General features: G+C 42.6%; 1 protein-coding gene across 3 annotated transcripts in view; it reads right to left on the bottom strand.

The window, feature by feature from the left end:
• The window catches only part of LOC308307774 (receptor-type tyrosine-protein phosphatase U), a 212,400-nt gene that overhangs the window by 158,124 nt on the left and 28,745 nt on the right, over positions 1-25,531 (bottom strand). The window lies entirely within an intron of this gene.

Here is a 25,531-nt window from a genome sequence, read left to right as displayed (position 1 = left end):
ACTAACTAGATAACTTGACACTTTCATCATGATTGTTTGAATAAGATGAAAATGACCAGTTATCATTAGCTTTGCCAGCAAAACAAGTTTTCCAGCATCTTATAATTGATTTTCTCATGGAACATCCTCTGAAAATGGTCCTCCTGAGCTCAATATTTCTACACTCCTGACTACAGTCCTCAACACACAGTAGAGAGAAGAACCACAGTCCTCCTTCAGAAACATTCACTCTCCACAACAGCCTTGGCTGTGTTATTGTGGACATTTCTCTGCCTGTGAGTGTATGGTTGTAGTGTGTTATTGTGAGTGTATGGTTGTAGTGTGTTATTGTGAGTGTATGGTTGTAGTGTGTTATTGTGAGTGTATGGTTGTAGTGTGTTATTGTGAGTGTATGGTTGTAGTGTGTTATTGTGAGTGTGTGGTTGTAGTGTGTTATTGTGAGTGTGTGGTTGTAGTGTGTTATTGTGAGTGTATGGTTGCAGTGTGTTATTGTGAGTGTGTGGTTGTAGTGTGTTATTGTGAGTGTGTGGTTGTAGCTCATCCAGGCTGCATTCCAACATGATCTCACCTCTGATCTCCTTCCCTTCTACTCAAGGTGGGACAGATGATCTCACCTCTGATCTCCTTCCCTTCTACTCAAGGTGGGACAGATGCCAGACAACAAACCCACATCCATTTCCCACTCCACCTTTCACCCAGACAGCCATTAATAACAGCCAGCCACTTAACAACCACGCTGACATGGTAGCAGGCTGCCACCAAAAGCACTGTGCATGCACAGCACGCTCACCACTTTAACTTGCTACCAATCACACTGTGGCCTGTAATTACCTCTGACTCAAGTTCTGGTGAAATCAAAGTATCCCACACAATAAAACATGTACAAACAAGACCACACAAAGCTCATGCATGAAGGCCCACATACAAATAGCAATACTGCTCACAGAGGGCTGAGACCCATAGGGAATGTAGTGATTATTGTAATACATCAGAAGCTGCCATATTATTTGTGCCAAAAAGATAATTCTTTCAAATGATGTTTAATAGCTAGCTAGCTTTATGGCCCAGAGGTGCTGAATAATGCTTGTTGTCTCTGCTGCCTGCATCTGCTGCCATATCTCACATTAGCACAGTGGTGTGAAAATGACACACTAACAGTGGTGTGAAAATGACACACTAACAGTGGTGTGAAAATGACACACTAACAGTGGTGATAAAATGACACACTAACAGTGGTGTGAAAATGACACACTAACAGTGGTGATAAAATGACACACTAACAGTGGTGATAAAATGACACACTAACAGTGGTGATAAAATGACACACTAACAGTGGTGTGAAAATGACACACTAACAGTGGTGTGAAAATGACACACTAACAGTGGTGATAAAATGACACACTAACAGTGGTGTGAAAATGACACACTAACAGTGGTGATAAAATGACACACTAACAGTGGTGATAAAATGACACACTAACAGTGGTGATAAAATGACACACTAACAGTGGTGATAAAATGACACACTAACAGTGGTGTGAAAATGACACACTAACAGTGGTGATAAAATGACACACTAACAGTGGTGTGAAAATGACACACTAACAGTGGTGATAAAATGACACACTAACAGTGGTGTGAAAATGACACACTAACAGTGGTGTGAAAATGACACACTAACAGTGGTGTGAAAATGACACACTAACAGTGGTGTGAAAATGACACACTAACAGTGGGCAGCTTGAAAAATCCCTGGCTCACGTGACGAGGAGCTCATGCCAACGCTGTGGAGGGACACGACGTGATAACGACCCAAATGACCATAAGCCCATCCTGAAGGTGACCCCCACCATGCGCTGTGGCTTTATTACAGCTCATTCTTCTGGCTAATCTGCCATTAAACAATATGGTGGAAATGTGACTTCCAGCAGACACACGGCTGCAAGCATGGCCGAGTCACTGTGCTTATCTACTATTACATTTTTCTTAGAGCCGCATCCCACTTCCAAGCCCATACACGCCCATTTCGCCTCCACTTCAACTCATAGCTAGAGCAGATGTCGGTAGAGCGTAGGGAATAAAACCGCCCATAACTCTATCATTGGCCCCCCGTTGCCATGGTGACCGCCGTCCATTGGCTCGTATTCCCAGCTATGGGACCGGCGGATCCAATTTCAACCGAGGGGGGCGTAGCCAGAACACACACACACACACACACACACACACACACACACACACACACACACACACACACACACACACACACACACACACAAAAATAGCTAATAATTAGCTCACAACTTTCCACTTTTCTCTTTCACCTCAATCGCAGTAACATCCGTATACACCACGTCAGCGCATCACCAATACGTTTTATTTATTATTATTATTTTTTTTTTCTATTTTTTTTTCTCAAACATTTTTTTTTCTCAAAATTTTTTTTTCTCAAAAAATTTTTTTTTCTCAATTTTTTTTTCTCAATTTTTTTTATCAAAAAACTTTTTTTTTCTCAAAAAATTGTTTTTCTCAAAAAAAAATTTTCTCAAATTTTTTTTTCAAATTTTTTTTTTCTCAAAAAAAATTCTTAAAATTTTTTTTTTCTCTAAAATTTTTTTTTGAGAATTTTTTTTTTTTTTTCCTCAAAAAAAATGTTTTTTCTCAAAAAACTTTTTTTCTCAAAAAAACCATCAGATCGTGGCCACCCTGTACCTCAGGGATTTGTTTTCGACGAATATTTACTCCTATAGACGCAACGCGACGACCTAGAGGGGAGGCCGGCGTAGCCGGCCGACCTTCTAGTGATTCACAAGCTGCATTCATTTTACTGCTACTGCTGGAGAAAACATAGAGGTGACATCTTCTAGTCATCATTGTCGTGTGTATACATGTGTATACAGCAGGGTTAGGTTAGGGTAAAATCTTTACAGACCAGCACCCCGTTTTATGGGGGAATTATTTTGGCGACATGAATTATGTTTACAAAAGTAAAGAATACACTGGTAGCTTTGTATAGGAAAATGTATCATTAAATACATTTACCATGTTCAATGTAATTTCTATACACATGTAAATGGAAGCATAAATATAGTCAACCCTATCTGTTGCCAGAAATGCAGAAGAAAATACTTAATGGGATGGATACATTTATTCATTTTGCAGTTGCAAAATGAAAAAATATAAATGTATTTGTATTTGAGGTCCCAAATCCTCATGGTTCCTGTCCACAGTTAGTGTTGCATCACTCTTACAGGTCACATGACAGCAGGAGGAGACAGCATCATGTGACCTCAGTCCACTGGGTGAGAACAATATCCAGCCAATCAGCAGGGAGGGAACTGGAGCTTTGATTGATCACTCTATGTGGATGTGATGCCAGGGGCCAAGGGTTAAGGATCTATTTCTAATAGAAGTGCCAGAGATATGAGAGCTGACACATCCAAACACTCTGCCACTATATTATTATTCCCTGCTGCTTCTGTCAATGAAGCCCAAAGACTCTGGCCTACAAAGACTCATCACCAGGAGCAGGGAAATGAGAGCTGAGCGCTGCATGGGAGCCCAGGCCAGGGCTTAGCAGGAACGTCATCTCCAGAGAGCAGAATGGATAGACATGGCTCATCTGTCAGGACAAAGACAGGAGCACTCGCTGCACCAATCTGCACTATTTCCCCTGGAATCAATGTGTCAACGCACAGTTGAAGGCAGACATTTTTCTGAATATTATACAGCATAATGTGATGGCATGTCCAAAACTCATGGCTGAGATATTGCCATGTGAAACCATTTCACATGGCTGAAGGCTACTTGAGAAGTACATATACAATATGTATGTATGGACTGTATGTGTATGTTCAGTAGTGTATGTGTGAACACAATGAAACACAGCGATAGTTTAACTCAGAGTCAGATCAACACGCAGTGCAGATTGTACTGCCTACCCAGTTCCTAGTTTAGCAACCTTAGAGATGAATCAGACTAATACATTAGACTGCAGAATGCTGTTTGCTACAGTATGTTGCCCTGCTTGTCATGCCTCACATCAACAACCTCTTCAACATCTCTGCATTTGGACAAGGCTGACACCTCAGGTCTCTCACCCTTTTTATCTTGTGAAATAAATGGTAAATGGTGCATTTATAGCGCTTTTATCCAAGGCACAGAGATTCTTAATTACATTCAGACATTCATACACCGATGGCAGAGGAAACCATGCAAGGCACCAACCTTCTCAATGGGAGCAACTAGGCGTTCTGAGTCTTGCTCAAGGACTCTTCCACACTAACTCTGAAAAATAAACTGCTATTGTAAAATATTATTGATTGACCTGCACAAGAAGCATTTCTGCATGCCTCCCTTCAGCACCTACTGTATGTATTGCAATTTGTATTAGTAAATGTGTCTGTGCACTCCTGATATTTTGTTCTGTGTACCTTTCTCTTCTAGTCTCAATTCGCATATTTTCAACTCTTTCTGTAACTGTAAACATGATTTCACCCACTCTTTCACACTTGTAATCGTGTGATGTGACGTTAAATAAAGATGATTCTGAAATATGAAGACACACACCAATGCAGGAGAGTTTCTCTTAAATAAATACTGCCATAAAACGTCACAGTCTCTCTCGAACACACACACACACACACACACACACACACACACACACACACACACACACACACACACACACACACACACACACACACACACACACACACACACACACACACACACACACACACACACACACAACTGCAAGCGCATACGCACACAGAGAGAATGCTTAGATTTGAGCTGTGACGACATGTGAATCCTTTTACAGCCCTCGTCTCATCTTTTCCCCTCCTTCCCACCCTGATGTGCGTCCTCAGTCCTCAGTCAGTAATGATGTATCAGTCAGGCGGGGTAATGAACAGCGGCACCCGGGAATCACCTGGGAAATCCAACGAGGCGAGGCTCTGCTGCGTCTCACATTATCAAACTCACTGCTTCTGTATGGAAGACACTGTTGAGTGCATTGCTCCACACAGACAGCCTGGTCTAAATCTGGTACGTCTGTAGGCTGGCTCCAGGTGGGAACGGGTGAGTAATGCTGGAAGACACTTTCTCCTGGGAGAAGCTGCTTGATTTGCATTGCGGTGAGCGCCAGCCCCATGCATCAGCAGGAGACAGGTATATTTATTCTCAACAGAGGCTCTCCACCCCAGCACTCCCTCCACTGTCTCCCAAAGCCATCCATCCCTGCACCTGAATACGCAATGAAATCATTTCTCTGCCTCCTCGGGCACTAATAACTCACCCCTGGTGGCTACTAAGGGGTCCCAGTCACACAGGGAGGTGGAGGGGCCAGGAATGGGACTGGAAAAAGGACAAAGATGGAGATAGTGGTCAAGTGGAGCAGAGGGCTTGTGGAGAGAGGACACGGGTTGATGAAATATATAAAACAGAGCATGAGGAGTAGGCTGGCTAGAGGGCCAAGAACAACTTGAAATAGGTAAAGGCAGGGACCACAATCCATTCAGGGCACCCAATTCTATACTATTACATGACATAATGTATCATGATTTCTATTGTCATACTTTTAAGAAAATGCAGGTTAAATTCAACCTAAAGCCACACTGCTAAAAGTTAAGAGAATGTATTGCCTTCTTTAACTTTGGCCCCTTTTCCACTGGCCCAACACCACACCACTCCACACCACACCGCCCACTCGTGACAGGTTTTCCACTACAAGGACCTGGGTAGAGTTGTGTGAAAGTGGTACTAAACGTGGTACTAAAAAGTATCCAATCTAGAGTAGGTCTGAGCTAGGCCAAACTGGGCCAAACACTTCATAATGACTGATCACTCACTGACTTTTCATTTAGACCACCAGGATATAGTTGTATTACATGATAATAGATTCTATTGTGTTATAACCACTATTATAATCTATTATAGTGTATTATCATTATCATAGTAATACATCTATACTTTATAGTGTATTATAATCACAGTTCTAATCCATTATAGTGTATTATAATTTAGGATAGTTGTATTACTAATTTATATTGTATCATAATCACAGTTAAAAGGGTCAATTTGTTTCTTACCGGTAGGGGTACTTTTGTGTAATGGAAAAAGTAGATATTTGAATGTGGTGCGGTGTGGTGCAGTGTAGTGTGGTGTGGTGTGGTGCTAAAGCTGCAGTCGAAAAGGGGCTTTAGTGCAGCCTATCTTCCAGGTCTGGAAGAATATTTATTCCTATAAACTTTACAGACTGACGGACTCTTTCCTCCAATAGATGGTGGGTCCATCTTGAAAGCAACTTGGAACTAAAGTACAGTAGAGGTACAGTAGGTCACTAGAATAAAGGAGAATAATGTTTCTCCAGCATCAACTCTTTTCTCAACTCTATTCTAAGGACACGTAAAGGAAAAACAAGGACAGCTTGAGAGAGACTTAAGAGATTCTTGTGGAGAAATCCAGGTGTCATATACTTAACTGCATAGCAGCAACAGCAGCCAGCATGAAACGACAACACAGGATAGGTACAGATAAGAGTAGAGAGAATAAGAACAATAAAATTATATCTCAGAGAGCGAGAGAGAGAAAACTCACACAAACTGAGCCTGTCTCCTGTTTGAATGTTACCAATAGAAGGGGAACACTTCAATTATTACACTTCCTGGTTGCTGTGGGTTTGGGGTAGAGCATGGAAGAAATCTCATTTGATGCTGCTGATAAGGAAGGAGTTTTAATTATCATATTTTCTCCCTCAGCTCTTTCATTTAGATCTATTTTCAGATGAAGCCTCTGTGAAGAAGGCTTCAATCGCTACGCCGCCTCCCTTAGTCTAGTCCAGCCATGACATCCATCTCCCATTTGAGAAGGAGACACTTTGCTTTCCTCCAGATGAGAGAACAGATCCTGACGGCTAAAGAGAATCTCAAGGACCATAACATAAATCTGTTTAATTGGCAGGAGGAAGTCTCCCAACACACTCCTAACACCTGTTCCTTTTTTTATTTCAGTCTCTCATCTCGTACGTATTCCTATATGAGCTGTAAGTGACAGAAAGACACCTGGAAGGACTGTAGAGAAACCAAGGCATTTATATGCAAAGCAAGCAGTTGGCTTTATGTACTGTAGCTTCATATTAGGACCTGAGGATATGTTATTAATGCAATTATTTTCGCAACTGCATCAGTTGATCATCTATCGGTACGTGAATTGTTGTGCTTGAGATGGCATTTTATCAGGTATTTTACAACAGCTCCAAACACTTCTTACTTAGCTTCAGAGTTAGGGCTGGAAATGGAATTGTGCATTTATACAGATTAACTGAACAGCTGGTGAGAATTCTAGCTTAATCCTAGGAGAAAACTCAAGACAGCTTGTTATTTTTATTATTAATGGAGCCACATGCAATCCAATGACGATGCCCTTGGAAAAAAAGAACACAGCATATTTTACAACTAGCTACTGTATTAGGCTTTTATTTGTGGTGGACAGAACTTGTGTGAGTTCAAAGTCACCCACAGACACAGACATGTCAGTACTGGACATCCAGTAGACACTGTAACCTTGGACAGGAAGCAGAATGGCTGCTGGTCATGGACAGAACCAGTGTGTGCAACATGTTCACATAGACATGTCTCATGTACCATGTGTTCATCAACTAGAAACTCTTCACTAGTCTGATCTGAGGTCAGCTGTACCATGTGTTCATCAACTAGAAACTCTTCACTAGTCTGATCTGAGGTCAGCTGTACCATGTGTTCATCAACTAGAAACTCTTCACTAGTCTGATCTGAGGTCAGCTGTACCATGTGTTCATCAACTAGAAACTCTTCACTAGTCTGATCTGAGGTCAGCTGTACCATGTGTTCATCAACTAGAAACTCTTCACTAGTCTGATCTGAGGTCAACTGTACCATGTGTTCATCAACTAGAAACTCTTCACTAGTCTGATCTGAGGTCAGCTGTACCATGTGATCATCAACTAGAAACTCTTCACTAGTCTGATCTGAGGTCAGCTGGACCATGTGTTCATCAACTAGAAACTCTTCACTAGTCTGATCTGAGGTCAGCTGTACCATGTGTTCATCAACTAGAAACTCTTCACTAGTCTGATCTGAGGTCAGCTGTACCATGTGATCATCAACTAGAAACTCTTCACTAGTCTGATCTGAGGTCAGCTGTACCATGTGTTCATCAACTAGAAACTCTTCACTAGTCTGATCTGAGGTCAGCTGTACCATGTGTTCATCAACTAGAAACTCTTCACTAGTCTGATCTGAGGTCAGCTGTACCAAACCTTTGAGCACAAAAACAGCTCAGTCAGTCAGTCAGTCAGTCAGTCAGTCAGTCAGTCAGTCAGTCAGTCAGTCAGTCAGTCAGTCACATGGACATTGGCCAACCACCAAATCTGGTAAAAAAAAAATGTCAGTACTGAAATGAGATGAGATTTTAAATACCAAGTAGAAATACTACATTAAAAACTGTAATCCTAAAAGGAAATTATTATTATTATTTTTATACTGAAATAAGAACACAAAGAATTGAAGTCCAGCAACTAGAGTAGGCTATAGTAACTAATTAATTATGTTCCACATCTGTGCATCATCAACAACTGAGTTCACTGCTAATTATTTACTAATTTAACTTTAATTGGTCTATTATGTTCTATTAAACTGATGACAATGAATGCTTATGTATGTTCATACATGAGATGTACTGTAGCTCACTGTGGTTCACAAGCGCCAGTAAAAGCAATACAAAGACCTCATAGAAACACTAGACAGCAATAAAACCCAATCATATAAAACATATGGGCGCTCCTAGCTGAATGGGTAGAGAGGCTGTCTGATAATCACAAGGTTGCCGGTTCGCTGCCCTGGTATGCAGTCTATGTGTCGAAGTGTCCCTGAGCAAGACAATTAACCCCTAACTGCTCCCTGGGTGATGAATGAATGGCAACTTCCCCACTGCTCCTAGTTAGAATGTACCGTACATGTGCAAATATACAGTGACAAATACCCCAACAACAATAATCTGTCTTCAAGTTATCACAATCTCTCAAATATCACAATCTATGTTCACTCTTATTGTATTTCTTCATACTCCTGTTCTATGTTTTATTTGTGTCTCTTTTTCTTTGGGGAGTTTTGTGTCCATCATGCCTGCATGATTGACTTGGACAGTAATGTGAAAGATGTTCAATAAAATACTGCCCCATTCTCATTTCAATTCATCAAATATTCATCCTGCTACTACATCATATATTATGTGATTATACTTTCATGATTGTTGTGAATCTAGCATTGGCACCTCAAAATCAAATCATCACCTTCCAGGATGGTCTTCAATACCAGATCAAGAATAACTCAAACATTTTCTGCACAAGGTTCACTCTCTACAGTAGCTGTCTATCTGAGCAGGTAAGATGAGAGGATTTGATGCTTCAGCTCTTGTCTGCTCTGCACTGCAACACATTGTGGATAAAACATCCTCAGAAATATATTTGTTATTGTATATCAGCAGTTTAAAGGGCCTACACCATGCTTTTAAAACTATATTTTTTCAAAATTGAGTCTTAGACAGGTTTTAACCCTCAACAAACACTCTGACCATTCCTTTTGTTTGTTCTAGCTCTACTATAATGAGGCTCTCCAGCTGCAATACCAAAACGGCCTCTGTTTGCTCAGTATTTGCTCTAGTATTTTTTTTGGAAAATATTTTTTTTTTGAAATTTCAAAAAACGGGAACGCGTGTGACGTCACATGCGTCAACTCTCAGAACAGCACTGTTCTGAGAACCCGTGGAAAGCTTTTCATCTCTGTCTTCCCAAAACCAGAGAAAGACACAATTGTCAGAAATAGGACTTTGTGAGGATAGAAGGTGCCAGTAAATAGAAAAAGTGAAAATTCATGGTGTAGGTCCTTTAAGTTGAACTAAATTGAAGAAATCCAATCCTGTTCTTCCCTATAGAATCAAACAGAATTACATTTTACCTTCACAGTACAAACTAGCTGAGACACAGCATCAAGCTCCAAACAGCTGCCAGTGAAAGCTGTCAAACACTAAACAACAAGCAACAGATGTATGAACCCAGAGGGAACAGTTGTCAAGTGTTCAGCAGCTACTGGAATAAACTGTTGATGTGTGTTTGACCTGCGACAAGTTCCTTTTCACTGATGACTATAGAGTACATTCACTACTGTACCTTCTGACATCAAACCAACACACAGAGTTGATCACCTCATCACTACTGTAGATCAATAGCCTTATCAATATACCCAGGTGACCATGTGATAATATATCAATATAAATATCATAATAACGTCATGAGCCCCCTATGATCACAAGGTGACATCACAACCAGGAAGCGGTGCTTCCTGGTTGTGATGTCTAAATGCCTGCTATGCGTGTATCAAAACAACATCTCGTTTCCAGCAGTGGAAGCCTGTGATTGGCTGAACCGGGGGTAGGGAGCGCTCCGTTGTGTTCGCCTGGACCGCGCGGAGGTGCCAAGAGCTCACTCGTATATAGGTTATAGGTAATATAATAGGCCTACATGCGATGTTTCATAACATATAACACACGAAATAATCATAACACATTAAAAAGCATTTTGGTTTGATAAGGTTGTGGGCAGAACAATTTGTCCTTGTTATTTGACTATTTTTACTTTAATTATAATGAAAGACACTTCATAGTGAATTAATGATTTTAATAAATAGACTATGTCATGATTGTTGTTATAGCTAGATCAGAGTGTGTTTATAATATAACGCCGGCGCGCCTCTGTCATCACCACCGAAAACAAGCGCTCCGCCCTTGTTCCATTGTTGGAACCGGGATGTTGTTTTGATACACGCGCCTGCTATCCTGATGTTTCCCTGACCAGCCTCCTGATGTTTAGCATCAATCTCACGGTGGCCAGCAGACTGTGTGTGTGTGTGTGTGTGTGTGTGTGTGTGTGTGTGTGTGTGTGTGTGTGTGTGTGTGTGTGTGTGTGTGTGTGTGTGTGTGAGCAGACTGCATGTCAGCCTTCCTCTGATAGGTGCAGACAGACACAGACAGAGATGGACAGACAGAGTGATGAGAACAGACATCTCACAATCACACACATTAGTGTTTACACACACAGTGACCCGCCAGAGAAAAGACCACACACATCCAACAAGCCTGCAGTCACAAAGTCCCCTCCTTAACGGAGGCCAGAAAGGAAGTGATTAAGTGTCAGATGGTTCTGGTAAATGTCACTTCTAGTTGACTGAGATTGGTTGTGTTTCCAGGCCCTTATAACAGCTTACAACTATTTATTTCCAACATGATAAAAGAATATTCAAAGAAAGTCGATGTTATGCGTGAACCATAACTGCTGCCCAGGCAGGTGTCACCTGTTACACTATGTGAAGAGGTCAGGATCATGCATGTCTAAACCAATACATCCATGGTCAAACCAACTAGTATGCCCGTTGATGATGCTCTCATTTTCCCTAAGCAGACATAGTTTTGTCTGAAATATTGTTTCAAAAAGCAGCCTACGCACTAAAAACAGTTCCATTATCAAACAACACAGTGTCAAGTCAACGCTACGTCCTCAAGGTTTACATGAGACAGACAGGCTTGAAAAGCACTGCCTTAGAAAACCCAACTGGAAAGAGAAAAGCAGAAGGTCTGATTCCTGCACTTCTTCTTTCGTGTATCATCCTCAAATGTCCAACTCAGTATTGTGTAGCCACGCCCTCTGGTCCCACTTGGAAGAGGCCAGCCTCTGAAGGTGGTTTGTACAGGGGGCAGGTGTTAATTATGTGCTCTGCAGACTGCTCAGGCTCGCCACACTCGCATGTTGCATTCCTGCACTGCTGACACTGATCTCCAGGAAACTCCAGCTTGCAGACGCTTGACATTCAACCTCTGTCTATGCTGTGATGAGAAGAGTAGAAATACCACTGTTAGTAGAGTAGATGAGTAGAAATACCACTGTTAGTAGAGTAGATGAGTAGAAATACCACTGTTAGTAGAGTAGATGAGTAGAAATACCACTGTTGGTAGAAGCTGGGTCAGTTTATAGAGGGGGTGCAGGAGGAAGGTTGGATATCATTTCCAATATCAAACCAGAAGGTCAGTCTCATGGGGAATAATCAGTGAGATCCTGACCAGTCCACAGAAAGCATTTCTTGAGAGACGGAAGGCTTTAGATATCGTCAAGTAACATTGATATCATTCACGCTTCTCTCCAAAAAGGTAACTATTTTCTGGTTGAGGCACGCAGATCGCTTTGCCAAAACACTCTGGACGTTGAGAGCTGAAACGCAACGCTCAGCACTGGTAATATGAGCGTTCCAGTGTGTCTTACCATAGAAATGCACAGCAGAACAAACAGTGCTGGCTGCTCAAAAGATGCTTTCTGTGGAGAGTGGACCCAGCCTCTAAGAGGAGAGGAGAGCTGGCTGGGTGCATCAGTGATGAGGGGAGGTGAGGGGAGGAGCTGGAGAGGAGAGCTGGCTGGGTGCATCAGTGATGAGGGGAGGTGAGGACAACACCATGTTAAAGTCCTGTTAGTCTGAGTGGAGACAGCAGGAACGAAAAGCTTCAGTCACAGCACTTTGAAGACCAACTCTGAAGCTCCTGGGAGGACAATGCCATCTGGAACAAATCTACACATTATTTTTCATCTCTGCAGTTTGGAGACACATCACTTTATGTGTGTGTGTGTTTCACCCAGTTGCCTGAGGGAATATCCCATCCACACCAGAGAGTGGGATATTATACCCGGTGGAAGTTTTTTTGTTTCCCATTTATTCTGTCTGTCTGCATACTATATACATATACTGTACATATACAGAGAGAGCAAGACAGAGAGAGAGAGAGGTAACATACAATTTAATGAAGGGAAACAAAAATGCTATAAAGGCATCAGAGAGCATCCAGTAGAGTGTGAAGCAGTGTGTTGGACTTGGGCCTACCAGCAGGGGGCAGGCTTTGGGAGGGACAGACTGAGGAGGAAGGAAGGCTGCTGCTTCAAACCTAATGAAACTGTGAGAGGAGGAGAAGCCTCTGTCTCACCCCAGGACGCAGCAGCAGCACAGAGGATGAACTCACTGAAGATACAATCCTCACTGTTCATTTGACTGGGAGACTAAAGCCTAGTCCAAGGTGAAGAGCTATCACCTCACCGCTGTGTAGTTTTCTAGCTGTCACATAAAATGCACAAAAAAGCCTAGAAAACTACACTGCGGTGAGGTGATAGCTCTTCACCTTGGACTATGATAGAGTCTCTTGAGGCTCTTCCCCTTGCTCCTCCAGGGTTACATTCTGTCTGAGAAAAGGTAAACCGGTAGGAAACCAAACCACTACACAGTCAAACATGCACCAAGGCAGGAAACTGGATTCTGACGCCTACAGAGACGAAAATCCACAAGTTCAATTCCTCCGACCCTTCGCTCTCACACAATGGAAGGGAATGGGAGACAAATATTTAATTTGCATACTCACAAATGTAACCCAGTAATCCACAGCACAAACCCTTGTCAAAAAAGTACAAAATGCTTTCCAATTTTACTGATGTGTGGTGGAACAGTGGGCTCCAAATCACAAAAGCTAACGTCACTTCTGTCCATACTAATCCCTGTAACATCCAGGCCATTCAAAGGACTGCTCCCCCATTACATCAAGCTTTACATAAAACCTGAAAATCCCCCTGCTGAAGATACAACTTTGAACATCCAAGAGCAATTCAGAAAAATCTGCAGAACAAGGACATTTTTACTGGCAAATGAAAGGTGTCTGGCCCAGAGAATGGTGTGCTTTATGTGCTAAATGGCTGCTGGCCAGAAGAATAATGGCCCTGTACTGTGATATAAGCTTTGACTGACAATCCACACAGCCAGTCCTAGAACCATTTCCTCCTCATATGAATGAATGGTTGAAGTAACAGAACACCTTTGACATTCAATAGTTAAAGTGATACAGTGCTATCGCTCTTGAAAAATTATAGCAATGCAAGAACCAGGTCTGGCTCCAGAGGCGAAAAGAAAGACTCTGTTTATGTTTTATCTCATAAACTATGTGCATAAAGGAACAAAGCTTGTGGGAATCTAAAGTTAAAAGTCCATTAATAATTCAACAGTTTTCTCTGTATTACTTGAGACGACCTCTCCAGTGAGCGCTGGCATAGCAGCAGACAGTAAAACCAACAACATGTGTTGGTCAGAATGTATTGAGATGATCACCCCTTGAGATGCAGCATCTCATTTTAGAGGGGGTCCTGGACTCATAAGTGAGCACAAACATACAGTACAAAAACACAAGAATAAGACATACAATGCTGGCCTCCTGGCCTTGCAGTGATCTCTGTGATCAACAGTGTACATCATGCAGGGTTCAACCTCAAGCATTAACAAAGCCAACATGTCAGCATGAGGAGCTTCAGACATGGCTGTAGTTTGGTTCAGGTCAGACCTACTGTAGGAACACCATCTCTTCACCTCTTCCGACTCCAACACGCTCACAATGGAGACCAGAGCTTAGCAGAGGTTACAACTTAGAAGGCAGATTGTTTTGTTGACGCCACCTTTTTAATGCCTAAAATTGTTAAATACCCCCTTTTATATTAAAACAGTATATTTTAAGCAAATCCCTGATGAAGGGAGGTGAACAGTTTGGAACACAAAGAAATAAGACTACAGTACAGTGTATTTAAAAGGTGAAATATGCATGTCTGGTTGTTCTATGATAATCTTAAAATGCATAGAGTTTGTAATGAGTGAGTTTCCTCCAGATCTTTACAGCATCATTACACAGGTACAGTGAAAGCAGTCTGTGGTCTTAATCATCATCCCAGTAGTTTAGGCTTTCATTGAGAAGATGAAAGCTCCCTGCAGCGACCAGGAGGACCATTAGGCTTCAGTAGGGACATTAAAGGACATTTAATATGTCTGTCCTCTCCATTAGGCTGCTTTCATCATCTCATTTGCTTCCTTAAAGGGTAGATGGAGTCCCTACTGCTGTAGTGCATACTTGCTCAGCATGAGTCCCTCTAGCTAACTTATGTTCACAATGATCATTACAGATCCATTCCTCTCATAATTATGAATCTAATTATGCCAGACTGTCTCTGTATAATGGACTGGCTATTTATGATGTCCTGCCAGTTTCTTAAAATTGCAATTTCACTCCAGTGTTGAATGCCAGTGATAATGGTAAAACTATCTTTTGTAGACACACTCATATTGTTTGTATAATTGTTCAATGAACCCAGTGCTAACATGTGTGTGTACGTGTGCATGCACTGTGTTAGTGCATGCATGTGCCCAATTGACCAGTTCTCTCCTAAGTACTCTACAAAGTGAAAACATTATCTGAATGTGTTGTGTAAAACATTTATTATTTACTAGTCCTCAATAGCGCCACCACATGGACACACATCATGTGAACACCATGCTGACTGTCATTGTTCTTCTGCCCAACTGGAGGTCATAAAGCAGCACTCTGGGTGTTGCTCCTCCAGAAACAGACACATTTATTCATGGCCTCATTGAACAACGCATGTTGTACATCCAGAGCAGCACTATTAAACCTGTGTGGAGCAAGAGATATGAGGTCTGCTAACTTCATTGGGATTAACTTTGAAGGTTAATTGCTAAAGGAGCTGCAGGGCCTTGGCAGAACATGAGGTCTTAACTCATTCATTCATTTGCTCCCCGCCCAACATAACTCTGATGGTTATTGCATTACAAGTCACACAATGAATGGGAACGGTGTGAGAGTTGTGTACAAGATCACATGGAAGATTCTCTTTCATAAAATAAAATGCCTTCAGTACTGCAGTGTGGAGCATTTTATGAGAACACATCTCGTCAGTTTTATATGAGATACTTTAATGGTTTCCTGTGGAAATAAGCTTAGTCTTTTCATGGATCTCCTTTTAGTAGACCTTGTACCAGTGAACTGTACCGTCATGAAACTGTACCTTTTCCTATGCAAAATGAAACTATTTTACTTTTTCCACCTCGTCGTAACCGCGTCGCACGTTGTGCCCCGTCTGTCGGCGCGTCGGAGATTTTATAACCTTTTCTGTCAAGTCTTGTAACTAAAACCTGTATATAGCAGCACTCAATCACTGCGATTTGAGAGTTGAGACGACGTGAGTTTACAGAATCACTGTACACGATCTGACTACCCGTCCTCTTCTGTTTTGTTCACACAGCTGTTTGTGTCTGAAAAGCTAAGTAGCTAGCCTACGTTACTATGGTAACCCGACAGTGCAGATCTAAAAGCTCAGAACGCGTCGCAGATGCGATGTGTTGTGAGCTTGTAGATCTGCTCCTTTCAAAGCCATACCCGCTGTGCTGTACGGAGAAGTATAACTCGGGCAGTCAGGCTGTGGAGATGCGACTTTTGGGAAGATGATTGCAATATTTTGGCTTATCGCCGAACCTTAATTAATAGATACGGGGGTGCGGTAATTACCGCAGTACCGGCGGTAAATGGGAAGACGGTAATCGCGGTAACAAAATGTCGATACCGCCCCAGGCCTACTCATCTCTATTTCTTCCAGGAGAAAACTGTCCAGACCAACACACAAAACAAACCCCTCGCTACCATCAGCTATGGTCAGCACCTTCCTGGTGGGGACAGACCTTGTGGGGACAGACCTTGGTTTCACTGATGGCACAGAGGGAGACATCTCTCTGTGTGGAACTGACTGAGACGTTTCCATCTCCACGCTGACTGATGTCCTCTTGACAACATCATTACATATTGTCTCCTGCTTCTTTAGCGCTCGCCAAGGCATGTCAGCATGTTGCTAAGGCAGGGGTTCCCAAACTTTTTTGTCTCAGGGCACCCCATGAATATTATTTTTAATCCGAGGCACCCCTACATTATAATTTTCACTTCCAGGACCCTATATTTATAGCATATCGTCGTTGTCGGGTGGAAACCTTGTATGTCCAAAACCGTTCGTTTTGTATTTATCATCTATAAAATGTACTAAACTAGTGAAAACAGCCGATCTACAAGCACACAAATCGCGAGGCGTTGTGTGCTTGTAGATCGGCTGTTTTCACTAGTTTTGTGCGACAGTCTTGTATGATGAAGCAGGGCTTTGCTTTAGCAAAAGACGTACACATTTGAAACTTGGAGATAATGAGGTTTCTGCCCGAGAGTGACGATATTTGAGTGATTATGTTGCGAGGAAAACGTTGAGATAATAGCCATTTTGGTTAGAACTGACTGAAAATAACGTTGTACTTCAAGTTTAAAATGATACTAAATATTGTGTTGTGTATTGTGTATTGTGTAAATATAAGTGTCCAAATAAATTCCAAATATTATCAAATGATCTCGCGGCACCCCTGGACTGCCGTCACGGCACCCCAGGGTGCCCCGTCACCCACTTTGAAAACCCCTGTGCTAAGGGACCAGTGTTCCTGCAGCACTGACAGTTGGGCAGGGTGGGGGTCCAAGCCTGAAGCTACGGTAGGTACATTGAACATATAAGCCCCCCAGTGATATCCAGACATGGATGGGTCAGTTGTCAGCTGTCTTTCACTTAAGATGAGAGCAATGGTAAAAAGCTAAACAAGGCACTGAGGGGCAACAGATTGTGGGGAGGAAAGGGAGGGCATCTTAGCACAGCATGTGTAGCCAAAGGCTACAGCACATACAGTAAGAAGTAAGAACATAATGTTGTTACATACTGTACTTGAACCAGGCTGCAGGGTTATGCATGTCATCACCCTCTCACGCCTTTAATGTCTCTATTCATTGTCTCTGTATGAAATTAAGCATAACATGCCAAAAATGTTAAACCTTAATCTTAAAAAAAAGAAGCAAAGTACAGGGAATCAGTATGATCAGTATTCTATGTTAATGTGAGGAGAAGCAGCAACAGCAGCACAGAGGCCTGTAGGGTAACAGTGAGAACATGAAGTCATGCTTGTATGACAGCACATTATACAAACAAATCCAGTGTGTTTAGTTAACAGGCTGGAGAAATTCCCTCTGGTGATTTCAGACATGCAGCTTTTATTGTAGGGAAAGAGCATGAGAGTGAGAAGACATCTGAAGTGACAAATTGCTACAATAACATCACTATCATCAGCTGTGATATTAATCCAAGTGCCATCTTAAAAAAAATGCTCTGCTCGTTCATTAAATGCTTCCAAATGCCTATTGATTCCTGGTAATTGGATTTAGATTTATCTCCAACATATCATTTCCTCCTGATTGAATCTTGTGTTGTGAACCACTCAGCATCCTGGGTACGTCCTCAAAAGAAGACAGCTAGGAGCTAACTCAATAATCCATCCTGTCAGATGATGACAGTCCCATCACTGTTATCTTTACACCAAAAGACAGCAGAGGGCCGAGCCGCACCCTGGAGCAAACAGACCAGGCCCTGATCTATCTGGCCACCTCTCTTACTGTAGGTTGGTTGAGTCTTAGTTGAAGGGTCCGTGCCCCTTCCAGAGCGGGCACTGGGTGAACTGGGCAGGGAAGGACAGGGGGTTCCAACATGGCTTCTTAAATCGGCACCTCCATTAATCACACTTTGCATGCCCTGTGGCCCGCAGAGCATGGTGACAGTGACATTGCTGAGAATGATTAATACTTAATGCAGCGTTTAAGAGAATGATTTATGCCATCTGTTGGCCACTGACACACTGCAGAAGTTGGCTCCAGCGCTCACACATGGACTCCTTGTCAGCAAGGATTAAGGGGGTGATTCATAACTTCATGTGGAGAGCAGTGGGTCACCTCTAAAATTAGGCTTACTTTAGAGCATGAACATGGAGGGCTCAGGGTGGATGGGGATGGAGAGGGTGGATGTGTTCTCTTAAGCTGCTCTGGGACACTGGCAGTCCACAGCCTTGTGAACTGATCACCCAGGAAGAGCTGGAGCACTGAGCTGCTGTTCATGTCCCCCACAAACCTCCCACTGTTCACTTACCACTCAGAGTATTGTTCTCTCTCTACTTATAGGATTATTTACTTTGTTGACTTGAGCTCATGTTTACTCTGCTTATTCTGATTCTGCACTTGTAAATTGTTCTGGATAAGACCATCTGCTCAATGGTTAAATAGTAAAATGGTTGCCAACGTTCCCTCCGTCTATCAGTGATGTTACTAGGTTACACTGGTCTATACCTGCCTGTTTGTCTCTCTCTCTCTCTCTCTCTCTCTCTCTCTCTCTCTCTCTCTCTCTCTCTCTCTCTCTCTCTCTCTCTCTCTTCAAATTAATGTAACGATGTTGGTCAATACTGTGTATAATATAAATTCTATTTTGTATTATTATTCTGAAAGGCCCTGAAGCCTGTTTGATGTTCCAAGTGAAACACTCCTTGGATGTCTCTCTTCCTGTGTTAACCATAAAGGGTAAAGCACCACAACTAGAAGCTTCCTTCACATTGACATTAGTGTTAGAATATGTTTCATAATGCAGATCAAAACGGATGCACATAATTGAGTTTTAGACAGAGGCAGAGTAAATGTGGCCTCAGGAGTTGCTATCCTTGGATGGACCCTGACCCGCTCTGGGGAAGGAAATGAATGTTTGTCAGTCAGGGGTGAAGCAGTGTGGAGCTGCTGTTGCTGTTCCTTCAGCTCAGAGCAGGAAAGGTTAATGACATCATAAAAATGCAGAAAACCATTGGACCAGCTGTCATGTCTGTGCTCTTTTAAACATGTCTAACATTTTCATACATGAATTCAGAGCTGCTTTATCAAATCCCAGCCACACAGTTCATGTTAACACTGTGAAACAATCCATCAGCCATCAACCATTTGGTTTTGTTTTTTTCTGCAGTCCCATATAGATTGAAATGTTGTTTAGACATACACTGTGAATTGGAGCAATATCACAATATCCACACTTTGCATTAGGCTACCAATAGCGCCAAGGACCATTGCACATTAAATTGCTCAGATTTTGCTATGAAAAAAGAGAATCACTCTGAATAACTTAATAAGCCAAAGGAACCAGTATTTTGTTCAAACAAGGTATTTTGTGAATTTATAGAAGCTCCAATTTGCTGCCCTCTGCCCTACAGTGATTTTTCTTCAGAGCAGAGGAGCCTCCTGAATGCAAATTAATAAAAAGTATGAGTCTCTGTGAGCCTTATAGAACAGTTCAGTCAATTAAGTAAATCCCTACATAATTAGCAGGGTTTCCTTTTGCCGCGACACAAATATAAATAACCACGAGCACAGGCGCTCAGCCGCTTCTCATTTCCCCATTCCAGTTAGGCCTACATGTGATATTGTTGTTAGACAAGTCTCTTTTTTATGTGGTTCTGCTTGTAACAGTGATCTCTGTTCAGTGGTTTTACAAAGACCAGAATGCCTCACGGCTCTCTATAATAACGCTTGCTGAATCCACTGAATTGATTTTACAATGTGGTTAATGTGAACTTAAAGGGGAAGACCACCCATTTTCAATATTGAACTATGTCATTAATATACCTTAGAGGAGTTGTGTGGAAATAAAAAAGAAGTTCCCCCTCTTCTGTGTTGCCTACAACTGGAGGATTGATTTTAGGGTTTGTATTGTAAAGTACAATGTGTGATGTCATCAAGTTGTGATTTGCAATACAAACCCCAAAATCAATCCTCCAGTTCTAGGCAACACAGAAGAGGGGGAACTTTTTTTCTATTTCCACACAACTCCTCTAAGGTAAATTAATGACATAGTTCAATATTGAAAATGGGTGGTCTTCCCCTTTAATGTGGAATGTGCTCAGTTCCTTGTTGCTAGCAGGGAGAACACAGAGCAATAGAATCATAATAGAGACTAGACATAAAACCAAGCTCTGTCATTTAGAAGAGATGGCAGTGAAGCAGCCATGCATTGTAAGAAACCCACATGGCTTGTTGAAACATGTCCTTTTCTTTCACAGACAGTCAGGCCCCTAACAGTGAGCACTAAATATGGTGAATGCTAAATAAAATGGTAAATGGTGCATTTTATAGCAATTTCTTCCAAAGCGCTTCACAAGGTGCATTATGTACTGTATGGTGCAGCACAGCAGTGGACGGACGGACGGACGGACGGACCGACCGACAGACAGACCTCAGCTCAGTGTAAAGCCAAGCCCTGGACGGCCCTCACACACAGCAGAGAGAAGACAACACATTATCCACCACAACTGTTGTTTGACACTTGTTACTCCTGACTGGGTTGCATTCATCTCTCCATTAGTGATGGTAATTACTTTAGTGCCAACCACAAACACAGAGACACAGAACATCATGGAAGCAACAGACCCTTGAAATGACTCTCTGCCTGTTAAGGTAGCTCCCATCCCCCCAATCACTAGTTCAGGAATCACTGTCCACTAGTCAGTGGACACACATGAGAACGGGCTTCTCAGGCAATCAAACAAAATATAATACACACATTATACACCATGAACTAACAATGAATACAAACTCCTTCAAGCCATGAAAACAATTTTCAATAAGTGTTGTTTGAATTAAAATCCTACAGTTTGGTGCAAAAAATCATGGGGAAAAAGAAGAAATGGAGCAAGGCAAACTAATCTGATCAATGCTTCGACTCATCTTCATCAGGGTCTAACAAGTGTTTAATTAGTCACAGTTATATAACAATCGTAGGTGGCATTCACTCATCATATATAGACACCAGTAGGAGCTACATCAGCTATAGTAAACCCCTGTATGATGTTTAGTTCAAATCAGAGCCCAAACGAAGGGGTAGAGTGAAGGAAAGAAAATATTAACGAAGGGACGTTCGATGGATGAAGGGCATATAATACATCATGTTAATTCAGCCATCACTTCTCACAAAAAGCACAGCAATTCAACAAGGAACAACTCTGCCTGGTTCTCTTTACAATGTGACAATGTTATAAGGTTTGCCACTCGTCTGAGTATGAAAGAGAAAATGAATCAAGAGTGAATCTCCTCCTTGGCAGGGCTGAATGCTCTACTGTAGTAAAGAGGCAGCCAGGCGTAAGACAGTAATACATAAATAAAGTGATTGTTGGCACCAATATGGAGACATCTTTGAATTAATGTCTAGATTCAATTAGTCACCAACATTTTATGACAAGTTAAACTCCCCTGCAATTCAAGTGCAGGGAGTGAGGCTCTCTTGCTGCACTGTTTGCCAACATTCAAGTAAAAAACTAAAAGCTTTGTTCTAGGGTTCAAAAACAATCCTACTGAGACAAATATGCTGTCACTCTCCATGTCACTGTTATGTATGAGCTGGAAGCAGTCAGGACAGACTGAGGTTTAAAAAAGTAAAGTGGAGAAAGATGGAATGAGGGAGAGAGAAAGGGAAGGAGATGGAGAGAAAGAGAGATGGAATGGGGCTTTGTGGATGGCATGGCAGGTCTCACAGGTCGATAGGAGACAAACCCATGACTAATAAGCCAATGATGAAGCCTGGAAAACCTCGGCCGTCTTACCAAAGCTTGACTCTTACAAATGTGTTATTGACTCTGCTCTGATCCAACCAGCTGGACACAGAAATACACAAAATACACACAACTGCTGTCCTTTGAAGTGAACAAGCAGATTGAGACACAGAGAGAGAGAGAGAGAGAGAGAGACAGACAGACATGTGAATTGTTTATCATCAAGTCTTTAGCATAGTGTACCCTACGCCTACGGTATATAGAGTGCCGCTTGATGTGTGTATGGCTATGTACTGGTAGATGACTATGGATAGTGCATGTGATGAAAAGAATGAAAGAGACCAAGTGAATGAACAAGCTAGTGCGCGCGCACGCGCGCACACGCACACACACACACACACACACACACACACACACACACACACAGTATGTATCACTGGCTCAAAAACAGTCAAAAATCAATCCCGTCTCCACTTGGGTTGGTGTTGAAAATGTCTTTGAGAAACACTTAACCCTTTACTGCTCCTGATGAGCAGGTTGCTGCTGCCATCAGTGTGTGAATGATGAATGTAATTTCTTGTTGTCTGCATTCATTGTGATCAGATCTCATTACAAAATGCTAACTAAAGCACACCAGTAGGTGAGATGGTGATGAGTCAGACAGCTGTTGTGTGGTCATCCATGATGCTACTGTACAACCTGTACTTCCTCTGTCTTCTACAGTTATTTATCAAGAGCAAACAGAAAGGAGGAAGGCCGTATGACTGACTGAAAGGAGTGGATCACGTTGGTGACGTCGTTCAATGAAGATGATTGGTTGTTAAACTTCAGAATGACAGAGTGACAGCCATGCGTCTGTCCAAACCATAGACTGTAAAACAGAATATGGACAGTGCGAAGCCATTGGTTTCTATGAGCGAAGATGTCCTGTGTATGGATCCCCATCATTGTTTGAATGGTACCCCAGGAATCATAAGGAATGCTATTGGCTGCCAACGGTCACATGCAACCGCAGGGATACATGGGAGAATGTGGTCGGAGACTCCCGAAATACAGCACACGAAGAAGAACACAGCAGGCTGGTATCAGTTTAGTTGGCCACGCCCCCCACAAGGGACCATATTTACACAAAACGCATAACATGGTAATTGAAAGGCAGTTTTTCACTAGCGACAGGAACCACCAGTAAGACTCCCTAATCGGGAGATAAGCGACCGTAGGTGGCTTATCTCCACGAATAGGGCAAAAATGTGTTTTTCCAAACTCTTCCTGATCCATGTTGATGACATGAGTGTAGACTCATGACATGAGTGTAGTGATATTCGTGATTTTAGGGCAAAAACTGTAGGAGCAGTGTCCAAAAATGTGTTTTAAAAATCGGCCTGAAGGTGGCGCTACAATAGGGCCATGTGAGAAATGAGGGGTGGGGTCTCCGCGCTGCCTTGGCGGACGAATAGGTACCGGCCCCGGCTCTCCCGGACGCTCCTAGCCCGAGTTATGGCATTTTATGTGCGCTGCAGTGGCAGGGGGTCCTCCACTGGGGGCGCCACCACTTTTGCATCCATTCTGGAGCACCAGGAGTCGGTGGTCCCCGGGAATTCCCCGTGAGCAGACCCGTTGGGGTGGTCATTTGGTCATTTTTGCACATTTGGTCATTTTTTACATCTGGTGGTCCCCCAGGGACCTGGGGGTCCCTGGGGCTCCGGGGGTCCTTGGAGGTTGTAGTTTGGCAGGCAAGGAGTGTGTGTGCAAAATCTGGCATGGATCGGGGCAACGGGTGCGGAGATATAAGCAGGGAAAAAGTGTGACGTGTGACGTGTGACCACATTTGGTCATTTTTTACATCTGGGGGTCCCCCAGGGACCTGGGGGTCCCTGGGGCTCCGGGGGTCCTTGGAGGTTGTAGTTTGGCAGTCAAGGAGTGTGTGTGCAAAATTTGGCATGGATGGGGGCAACGGTTGTGGAGATATGAGCAGGGCAAAAGTGTGACGGACGGACTGACTGACTGACCCACGGACAGCCGGTGGAGGTTTCTACAGTAAGTAGCTCCCTACGGTCGCAATAAAGTATTTATGATGATGTTTATTAAGGTTAGAAAATCAAAGGGGAAACTGAATGGGGTCCAGTGGAGAAAAAACCTTTTTGGTACCTCGCGGGGGGAGAACAGCACAACTAGCGGCCAATCATGGGATCTTTCTCTTCCGGGAAAAGCTTCATGAATAATCCAGCCAACAACACACCTGGTCCAAACACGCCGTGCACTTCCTCAGTGTTTGCAAGACAGCCCCTAGTGGTGGCATCTGGAAGCACGCCGTGCTGTGAGGTCAGGTGTCCTCAATATCTCTACAAATCCCCCACAAGCCCCTGCAGCAGCACAGGTCAAAGGTCACGGTGCAACACTCTACTAACGACCTCTATTTCCCAGGCCGTTTAAAAGCTGATCCAGGATCAGGTTACTGTTCCCTGCCTCTGTTTACACAGCATTCTCCAGAGAACACTTGTTTTCACCACCCAGCACACATTGTTGCTCTATTTGATTCATTGTTTTATCAGAGGCCATGGGAGGGTCTCTGCTCTCTGGCCTGAAACGCTGGGCTTGTGAAAGATAATGATAATAATAATAACCAGAGTAACCCTAGCTACTGTACAGCTGGCAGCCACAACAATGGAGGAGGAGATCATAATAATAACAGGTACAGTATGAGGCTTTTCATAATGTGTGTGTGTGTGGCTCTGATGCTGTCAGAGGAGATCATAATATTCTCAACCTTTTCAGGCCGCAACCCCAAAAATCATCATATGTTAACTGGGGATGCCCCACCCTGAAAAGCACTAAGAGTTACATTCTGTATGTATGTACATTTAACATGGTTCTATTGTCAAAATAGCTGTTATTTTCACAATTTCTGCCTCAATATATTTGACAATTTGGCCAATGTTTAATTTGTCATTTTAGAGGTATTAAAAGGTCCTTAAATTGTAACTTTATAAATGTGCAGATACCCTCTATACACTTAAACTTGATGTTGGTTTGTTTACCGTTGAGTGAGAAATGTTGCACATTATTAAGTTAATCATCTGGGCCGACCCACAGGTTGAGAACCACTGAGGTACAGTATGAGGATTTTCATAATGATGTGTGTGTGTGTGTGTGTG

Source organism: Nannobrachium achirus, assembly GCF_963921795.1.
Source record: "Nannobrachium achirus genome assembly, chromosome: 2".
Lineage (NCBI taxonomy): Eukaryota > Metazoa > Chordata > Actinopteri > Myctophiformes > Myctophidae > Nannobrachium > Nannobrachium achirus.
This window is presented reverse-complemented; position numbering and strand designations above follow the sequence as displayed.